Source organism: Eriocheir sinensis, chromosome 9, assembly GCF_024679095.1.
Source record: "Eriocheir sinensis breed Jianghai 21 chromosome 9, ASM2467909v1, whole genome shotgun sequence".
NCBI lineage: Eukaryota > Metazoa > Arthropoda > Malacostraca > Decapoda > Varunidae > Eriocheir > Eriocheir sinensis.
The window spans coordinates 22549879-22560039 of NC_066517.1; positions in this window are offsets into that span (position 1 = coordinate 22549879).

Genomic DNA, 10161 nt, shown 5'->3' on the forward strand with positions numbered 1-10161 from the left:
GTGAAACAAATAACATACAGAACACAGATCTGTATTACCTAGATTGGACACGCCTATTTTGTTTACATTGCGCGCCGCGAGCGGGCTTGGCGCCATTTTGAAAGATTGCACCACCAGAATATTAACATGCAAACATGGTAAGGAGCGCACTAAAAACAGCTCTCAAAACCTTAATTCTGGTCCGATTTCAAAAATGTAAAAACCGACACAATCAGGAAAGAGAGTTCTATCTGGATATCTAACAAATGGCAACTATCATTTGGACATATGCACATATGCAGGGTGTGAATATGAAGGCCAGGGCAAGGAGTTCCAAAGAAACTCTTGTGAATGGCTCATTTTTTCTATTTTGCTCAATTTGATTTTTTTTAATTATATTATGAGGATAGACTGTAGGCCTACTGTATGTGTAGGCTTTCAAAGACAACGACTGTTTTGTAATTGTATACTTTATTTTACATATTTTAGGCTACATAAAAAAGAGGTGGTCACCAAAAATTTAGGCAGGTATAAAATAATATAATATTCATTCCCATTGCTTGACTTGCCCTCACACATTTTACTGTCCCTTAAACAACACCAACTTGTTTAGTTTCTGTCGCACTCCTGGCCTGGAACTTTTGTGTGTAGCCTAGCCACATGATAGTACCTCACATTGAAGTAGATCTTGACCAGCAAACGGACCAAGTCATAACTGTGGTTGTCTATTCCTTGTGCTGTATCCATAACATGCGAGTGCAAACACAGGACATCAGGGTCAACATCTCGTAATACAAGATACTGCAGTCGCACCAGGCTGATCTTTGGGTTTACATACTTCATACTGGATAGGTCTCTCAGGTCTCTCTCCAGTGGCTGACCATTAGGTCTACCAATCTAACCAAATCTACCCTAACATAACCAATCCTAATATATCCTAAACTATCCAATTCTTACCTAAACCAGTCTATCCTAACCTAAACTAACCAATCCTAACCTAACCTGATCTAACCTAGTCTAACCTGTCTTAACCTATCGTATCCAAACACATTTCCGTATCGATTTTTAGTATTACATTGGTCCTACAAGACCATTATATGCACTCCAGAGTGGTTATTAAGTACTCACAGCAGAAAGAATATAACAGCAAATCTTATTATCCACCTACTTCACCCTATCAGAGAGATCAACATTCCACAAACTCTCTGAACAAAGGGCTGGGAGTGGGAGTGTTCTCTGTTTTACACTCGATTTTCGGGTATTATCATATAAAACTGTGACCAAAATTGACTTACTTATGAAATGAGATTCCTCTACTCTTCGTAACTTTATTTTTGTAGTTCTTGCAGTTAATTACAAAGCACTGGGTGCCTTTTGTTTCTTCTTTCCGCGTTTTCCCCATGCTTTCCCCATACAGCTGATGACTGGCGCAACCTTTCAAAATGGCGCCTGTGAATCTCGCCCGCGGTCACGTGATGTCCAATCTAGCGAAGCTAATATATATCTGTGATACAGAAAGTCGGTGTTTAGCTACACGGGGCAAGATATCATTGCCTACATCTTACACGCCATATGCTCTCCAAAAACTCTTTCACTGCCTCAATCACGTAGTTCACAATTAAGATTGGTTATTTAACGCGCCCATATCTCGCTTCCTATACCTCTTCTACTGTGTTGTCGTAAATTATTATACTAACCTTAAAACTTCTTGAAAAAAATGAAAAGAATGAAAAGATACACGCGTGAAATATCTATGAATTAACTGTACTATAAAAATAATATGTTCTTGCACCACATATATAATAATAATTTTGTACGACAGTTTTAGGAAAGCTTGACGAGATCGCAATCACTCGTATCTGGTAACACTGCTCCTTATGGCAATGGCAATGGCGACAGTTTGATTTATTTTACGTGCTTGATTTCAAACTTACACGAAAAATATGTGCATTTGTAGCTCATTATGGTTTGAGCTTTTCTAGTATGTGTAATTTTCTTGTTCTTTGCTTGTACGAGTCGTTGTTTGTTTACTCCCCGCCAGGACTGACAACCCTCCCGATGCCGATGTCAACAGTTTTATTTATTTTACGCGTTTGATTTGGAACTTCTGCGAAAGAAAGTGTATTTGTTGGCCAATATACGTTAAGCTTCTTTAGAATATGTATTTTCTTGTTACTGATGATGTTATTTGCTTGTTAGTCAGTCCATTTAACACCCCACCAGAACTGACAACCCTCCCGATAATGTTATATTTTTATCGCGCTTAATTTAAACTTATAAGAAAAAAAATTGTGCATTTAGTGATCTACATACCTTTAATATTTTTTTCTAATATAGTTTCCTTGTTAGATTTGATGCACTAGTAACAGTTAGCTCATTCATATTTAACATTAAAGTTTGTAACCCTGTATCTCATAAACACTCGTCACTTCAACAACACACAATTCAACATTTCATCAAAACTAACGCACAAAACAACACATGAGATGACACTAACAATGCTCAAGATAATAATAAAGAGCTTGAGACCATATACAACACACTACATGGATGAAGTTATGTGCATTAGGGGGAAAAAGAGAAACTCCATCTTTCAAGGGGAGAGGAAGGGGCGTGCTCGAGAGGGAGGCTGAGGGCGGAAAGAAGGGATTAGGATTTGCTTGGGGAATATATTGGAAGTTATACAGCAGAAAGGGAGGTGTTAATGGGAAGGATAAACGTAGATGGGGTATTTATGGGGAGAAAAGGCAGAATGGAGAAATATTAATGAATGGGGAGCTTAAATAAAATAAGTATAGGCCTATGGTGCAGGTTTGAATGGGGAGGAAGCAGTACTCGAAAAGGATGTGTAAATGGGGAGCATAACACAAGGGAGGAATGTTTGTGGGGAGGAAAGGCATAGCGGAGGAATATGAATGAATGGGGAGGTAACTTGGGGAGTAAATGCGAGTTATAAAGCAGAAATATATGAGTAAATGGGGAGGATAACACTTAGGAGGGGTGTTTATAAGGAGAAAAGGCTTAGTGGAAGGTATATAAATGAACGGGGAGCTAATGTGGGGAGTGAAATAAAAAGATACATATCAGAGAGGTGCATGGGTGGGAGGAAAGATGTTAAAAGGGAGTGAACACGAACGAGGAGCATGATACCGAAGAGAGAGCATAGAGGAGAGGGAAGATAAACACAGAGACAATATCAAAGGTAGGTATTTCTGAGTAGGTTAAGGAAATCAACTGTGAGGAGGAAAATGTGTGAAAACGGAGTAAACACGAAGACAGAAACATGAGACAGGAAGAGAGCGTATGAAGGAAGAAAAAGGAAAGATATTAGGCTACAGAGAAAAACCGAACACAGAAACAAGAGACAGGAAGAGAGAGTATGAAGGAAGAAAAAGGAAAAATTAGGCTACAGAGAAAAACCGAACACAGAAACAAGAGACAGAGAGAGAGTATGAAGGAAGAAAAAGGAAAAATTAGGCTACAGAGAAAAACCGAACACAGAAACAAGAGACAGGAAGAGAGTATAAAGGAAGGAAAAAGGAAAGATATTAGGCTACAGAGAAAAACCGAACACAGAAACAAGAGACAGGAAGAGAGAGTATATACTATGAAGGAAGAAAAAGGAAATATTAGGCTACACTACACAGAAATACAGCCATGAATGGATAGACGTGAGACTAATAGAAGATGAAAAAAAGGAAGGGAAAGGTTATAAGATTAGGCTACAGAAACGATATCCAAAGGTGGTTGATAGGTATTTCCGAGTAGGTTAAGAAGATGAGCGCATTCAACCTGAAGTCCCGCGTTTTATATAAAGAGAAATTGCGTCGTTGTTTTAGGTGAGGCGGGAAAGCATGCAACTACCTAGCTGTGCCGGGGAAAACTGTGTCCCGTTACCACCCGGAACTCACAACCAGGAAGAGGAGGTCGCTATATACCAGTAGAGGGACCCGGGAAAACCATGACCAGCTTTCACATTGACCGGCGGCTTGAAGCTTAATGATGAATACAACGAGGCACATGCAGAGGAGAGTAGTAATAGTAGTAATAGTAGTAGTAGTAGTAGGAGGAGGAGGAGGAATTGTAGTTGAAGAAGGTGAAAAAGAAGACGAAGGAATAATAGAAGTACTAGGGAAGAAGAAGCAGTCGTAGTGAGACACGACGAAGAATTAAAAGAAGAACAAGAACAAGAAGAACAAGACGAAGAAGAGCAAGAACAAACAGAACGAAAAAGAACAAAGAACAATAGCAATAACAAGAAGAACAAGAACAAGTATAGTAGTGGTAGAAATATTAGTAGCATCAGTAGTAGTAGTAGTAGTAGTAGTAGTAATAGTAGGTAGTAGTAGTAGCAGTAGTAGCAGTAGTAGTAGTAGCAGTAGTAGTAGTAGTAGTAACAGCAGTAGTAGGCTAGTAACTCCCTTCCTACAGGTCTTTAACACTCCCGCAGGCATTGGGTTACTCGCCTCTGCATCTCAACGCGGAGGAAGACAAGACAAGGCACTGGGAGAGGAAGGGGGAGGCAGCGGCTTTCTTTTACGACACGCAACAACCTTGGCGAATGACCCGTGACCTGCATCCAGGCTTCAGCGGGCTCGTTGGGCCTCGCAGATTCCGTTATGAGGCCTAGCCCGTGCAGCCACCGCCGAGACTCCCCAGTGCAGAGAGTTGAAGTTCTTACAAGCATAGGACAAGGAAGGAGCGCACGCAATCTCCTCACTCATGTTTTGAGGTTCCATGAGGGATTGAGAAGAGGTTAATGAGTTTCAACCTCAAAAATAAACGCAAAGTAAGAGTGTCTTCAAAGCATAGGAGAAGGAACGAATGCGGTCTCCTTGTTCGCAGAGTTTGAGGTTTTATAAGGGATTCAAAGGAAGGTGTTTCAGATTCAAAATAAAAGGTAAAGAGATATAAAGTTAAGAAGAAATTAATAAGGGCAAAGAGAGCTAGGTTCTTCCAAGCAAATAATGAGGAATCCAGTCCTTTTATATTAGTGTTAAAGGTTTTATGAGGGATTAAGAAGGGATAAATGGTTTTCAAGTTTAAAATAACGGAGAGAGAGAGAGAGAGAGAGAGAGAGAGAGAGAGAGAGAGAGAGAGAGAGAGAGAGAGAGAGAGAGAGAGAGAGAGAGATATGGTCCTCCAACAAGCAAACAAAAAAATAATTAAAACTATCCATATCCTCGGGTTTTGAACATAACTCCCATTAGGGCTGCCTCCGGGTATTCAGCCTCGATTAAAAATTCCAGAAGTTCAGAAACGATTGTAAAAGTGCATTTCGGCCTCCGGCATAGCTCGAAATTGCTGCCACTCGTGTGCACAGTGAGGTAGGTGAAGGAAGAACCGCCGAGAGGGTGGAAGAAGACGAAGAAGAAGAAAAAGAAGAAGAAGAAGAAGAAGAAGAAGAAGAAAGAAGAAGAAGAAAAAGAAGAAGAAAAAAAGAAAAAGAAAAAGAACAAAAAGGAAGAACAAAAGTGAAGAACAGAAAAGAAGAACAAAAAAGAAGAAAACAAGATCAAGAACAAGAACAAGACCAGGAAACACAAGAAGAAAAAGAACAGGAACAAAGAAGACAAAATAACAAGAACAAAACAAAAGAATAAGAAAAACACTCATTCTTCCTTCAACAACACACACACAAACAAACAAGAAGAACGAAAGAAGAAGAAGAGAGAGAGAGAGAGAGAGAGAGAGAGAGAGAGAGAGAGAGAGAGAGAGAGAGAGAGAGAGAGAGAGAGAGAGAGAGAGAGAGAGAGAGAGAGAGAGAGAGAGAGAGAGAGTGAGAGAGAGAGAGAACAACGGGACATGAGAAAGAGACTGACAACAACAACAGGAAAAAAAACATACACAGAATAGGTAACACACACACACACACACACACACACACACACACACACACATAACCAAGAGCAGTTACTTAATAGCCAAGGTAATCCAAAACAACACTGGAGATCCATTAATACTATTCTTGGTAGATGCACAGGTGCTAAACATACAGTTATTGAATTAAAGCCACATTGTACTGACATTTCTGAAACATTTAATGACCATTTTTTGAAGGCTGGGGGGCTAGATCATGATATAGTAGGGGATGAATATATGACATATTTACACAACTCACCTAATTACTCGGTATACTTATCACCAGCTACACAGATAGAAATTGAAAACTTTCTTAAGACATTAAAAGGTACATCATCTGGTTTTGATGAAATTTCTCCCTTGGTCGTAAGACAAACTGCCAGCATAATTTCCTTGCCATTAACACACATAGTTAACCTCACATTAAAGAAAGGAGTTTTTCCGGACGAACTTAAGAAAGCTAAAATTATTCCATTGTTTAAGTCAGATAATAGAGATGATGTCAATAACTACAGACCTATATCAGTTCTTCCTGTGTTCAGTAAAGTCTTTGAAAAAGTGATATGCACTCGTCTTGTAAATTTCATTGAGAAAAATAATTTATTTTCGAATTGTCAGCATGGTTTTAGACCAGGGCGCTCTACTGAGTCGGCCATATTTCAGTTTACCAATAATGTGTATAAATATCTGGAAAAGAAACATTATTTAGTTGGAATAATTTTAGATCTTTCTAAGGCTTTTGATTCGCTATGTCATAAAATTCTATTAAGTAAACTTAGTAATTTTGGGATTCGGGGAGTTCCTTTAGAATTATTCAAAATTATTTAACAAATCGATTTCAAGCTGTTTACTGTAATTCTAAATATTCTTCTTTCAAGCCTATCAAAATGGGTGTACCGCAAGGATCTATCCTAGGACCTATACTTTTCTCATCTATATTAATGATATTGTCAATGCTAGTAATAAATTTAAGTATACCATTTATGCTGACGACACTAATTTACTATTAGATGATAAAAATATAAATAGTTTGCATATAAACATTAATAATGAGCTCAATTCAATTAATATGTGGCTTAAACATAATAAGTTAAGGTTAAATATCACTAAAACAAAATACATTATCTTTCAAAACCGATCAGTCACTACTAACATGCCACCTATAACACTTGAAGGAAAAGTACTTGAACGAGTTTCTTATACTAAGTTTTTGGGCGTTGTCATAGATCAAAATATCAATTGGAAATACCAAATTAATTCTGTTGCAAATAAACTATCTAGGATATGTGGCATACTGTATCGAATAAGAAATAGCCTTACACAAGAAGCACTTATCAGTATTTATTATACACTTTGTTACCCGCATCTCATTTATTGTGTATCTGTGTGGGCGTGTACGTGGCCTTCCTTTCTTAAAAATCTTCAGGTTTCTCAAAATAAGATATTTAGGTGTATGTTTTACATGAACAAGTTTGATTCCACTCATAACGTATTTTCCACACATAGATTTCTTAATTTTAAAAACATTCATTGTTATTTTCTACTATTATTTATTTATAAAAACCTCGCACTGATGCATGGAACTCATCCTTTTCAAGTTATTAATACAGTGCATAATACGCGCAGGAACAATATAAATCTTATCTCTCCACAGTTCAGGACAGTTCTTTTCAGAAATAGTATTTTATGCTCAGGACCTCAAGTTTGGAATTCTTTGCCAGTAGAAATTAAAAATCTCCTTAATAGTAATAATTTCTCTCTATTTAAAAAGTCAGTAAAAACACACTTATGTGCAATCCAAAACAATCACGGTTAAAATTATAATTTATTCCTGAAACATGAACACAAATTTACATTATTAAATCTAATCAGTGAATGGCATAGTACTATTGTCCATATTATTTTTATTATTGTTATTATTATTATTATTATTATTATTATTATTATTATTATTATTATTATTATTATTATTATTATTATTATTATTATTATTATTATTATTATTATTATTATTGTTATTATTATTATTATTGTTGATGCTGTTGTAGTTGTTATTATAGTTAACATTTTAGATATAACTATTATAACTTCATCTGGTATTATAGTTAATGTTGTTATTTATTGTATATTTGTATTTAGCTTTATGGTTGGGAGCTATCTGCAACCTTTAGAAATATATTAATAGTACAATGAAATAAATATACAGTCTGTCGGGAAGCTTCGGCTTGACAGGCTAGATTCGTTGCCAGAATTATAATTATATATATATGTATATATCAATATGTGTATATTATGGCAATAAACATTACTTACTTACTTACACACACACACGCGCGCGCGCGCGCTCCCCGCCCCACCCCCTCCTCTACCTCCCCTTCCTCCGTCTCCTCCTCCTCCTCGTTCTTAGGTTATTGCTGTCTTATCTCTTACGGACGTCTCCCAGCGAAGTGTGTGTGCCCCTGACAAGCCCTGCGAGATATCACGACAAAGGGAGTGATGCAGATGCTTGCTAAAGGGAGGCTGGAGGCTGCAGGGACGAGAGAGGGAGAGGAGAGAGAGGAATGGGGAGAAAGGACATGTGCAAGGCTTTGTGTGTATATTCGGAAGCTGCAAGGATGGAGCAGTATAGGAGAGGGGATGCAGGCAATATGGAGAGGACAGGGAGAGGTTGTGATGGGTTGTATATTCGGTTCCACGAGATCTGGCGGGCCTAATCCTTCAGAGGTTGACTCCCGGATTTGGTAAAATTGCTCTAGTGATGGTACTGATTTAGGGCCGTATTTAAGACACCATCGCTTCTCACATCAACTATTTCTAAAGGTCAAAGAGGGGATCAATCGGGTTTTCATGAGTGTTTTTAAGGTTCATGGCACAGAAGAAGGGTCAAACTACCACCAGGGTCATAAAACTACCCCTGGAAAGGCCTACAGCTCCTACGAAAGCCATGTCAAATATGTGAACTTGGGCGACAAAATATTTTAAAATACGTTAAAGAGGTAGCAGAGAGCGAGAGGTAGTAGGCTATACGTCACGGCAGGTTAGATATAGTGAACAACAGCCAATGAGCGAGGCAGCTAGACCGTCACCCAAGCAATGATGCCAAGTCCGCGTGGAACCGACCTTTTTTTTTTCTATAGTGGTGGTGATGGTTGTTGTTGTTGTAGTGGTTGTGGTTGTTATTTCAGGCGTCACTTTATAGACATCATTATCACAGCCACTATAGCCATAACTCTATTACAATAAAAAGAAAATATATGAAGGAAAGAAAAGGAAAACACTCATATTTCCTCCTCTCTTTTCTTCCCTCTCTTCTCTTCTCTTCTTTACTCTTCCCTCCTGAAAAAAAAAAAGTAAATAGACGGAGGAAAATGACAATGGACAAAACAAAACAATAAAATTAAGAAAAAAAAGGAAAAACAAAGGAAAAAATGGAAAGAAAAGAAAAAAAACTCACTCTTCTCTTAACCTGACCTCAACGACATCCACCCAAAACCACCACCACCACTACCCGGACCTAGCGGTGGGGGTATCAGGTCAAGTTCAAGGTTGGTCACGTAGTCCACGCCGCAACCACACCTGAAAAAAATAATAATAAGCATGGCAGCAAAAAATTAGTATATGTTACCTGTTCCTCGCCTCACCTGACCGGGAGCTGATATGCCTAGTGCTCCTGATGATGATGATGATGATGATGAGGAGGAGGAGGAGGAGGGGGAGGATCAGGAGGAGGAGGAAGAGGAGGATGCAGTTATTATTCTTATTATTCTTATTCATACTCTTATTAGTGCTACTACTACTACTACCACTACTACTACTACTACTACTACTACTATGAATACTATTACATATACTTTTTTTTTACTCTTGGCATATAACACCGGTCAGCCCCAGCCCGTTAGTGACGCAGGCAAGTATTTTATAGTGGCGCCATTCTTGCTTGGCTTATGCTGTCCCCCGGAGCTCCACTTTATCCTGTTTAGAGAGTCCCGCTAGAGCCCGGGTTGAAAGGTGGTCATCAGGATAGCATGTGGGGTGTGTTGGGCCGCTCGGCGAGATGAACTTGATTCAGGACACTGCGCCTCCTCCTCCTCCTCCTCCTCCTCCTACTACTACTACTACTACTACTATTGCTGCTACTACTACCTGTTTCAATGGCTTCCCCCGTTAGGAGCTGCGTCGTGAGAGGCATATAGTCTCGTAACACAGGTCGTTGGCCTCAGCCTCGCCAGGGAGTGTGTGCCCGACAACCCGTTTGGTCTCCATTGAATTTATCTTATATGCAGTTTTAAAGAGTTAGTGAGGCTGATGAAGTGCTGGTGC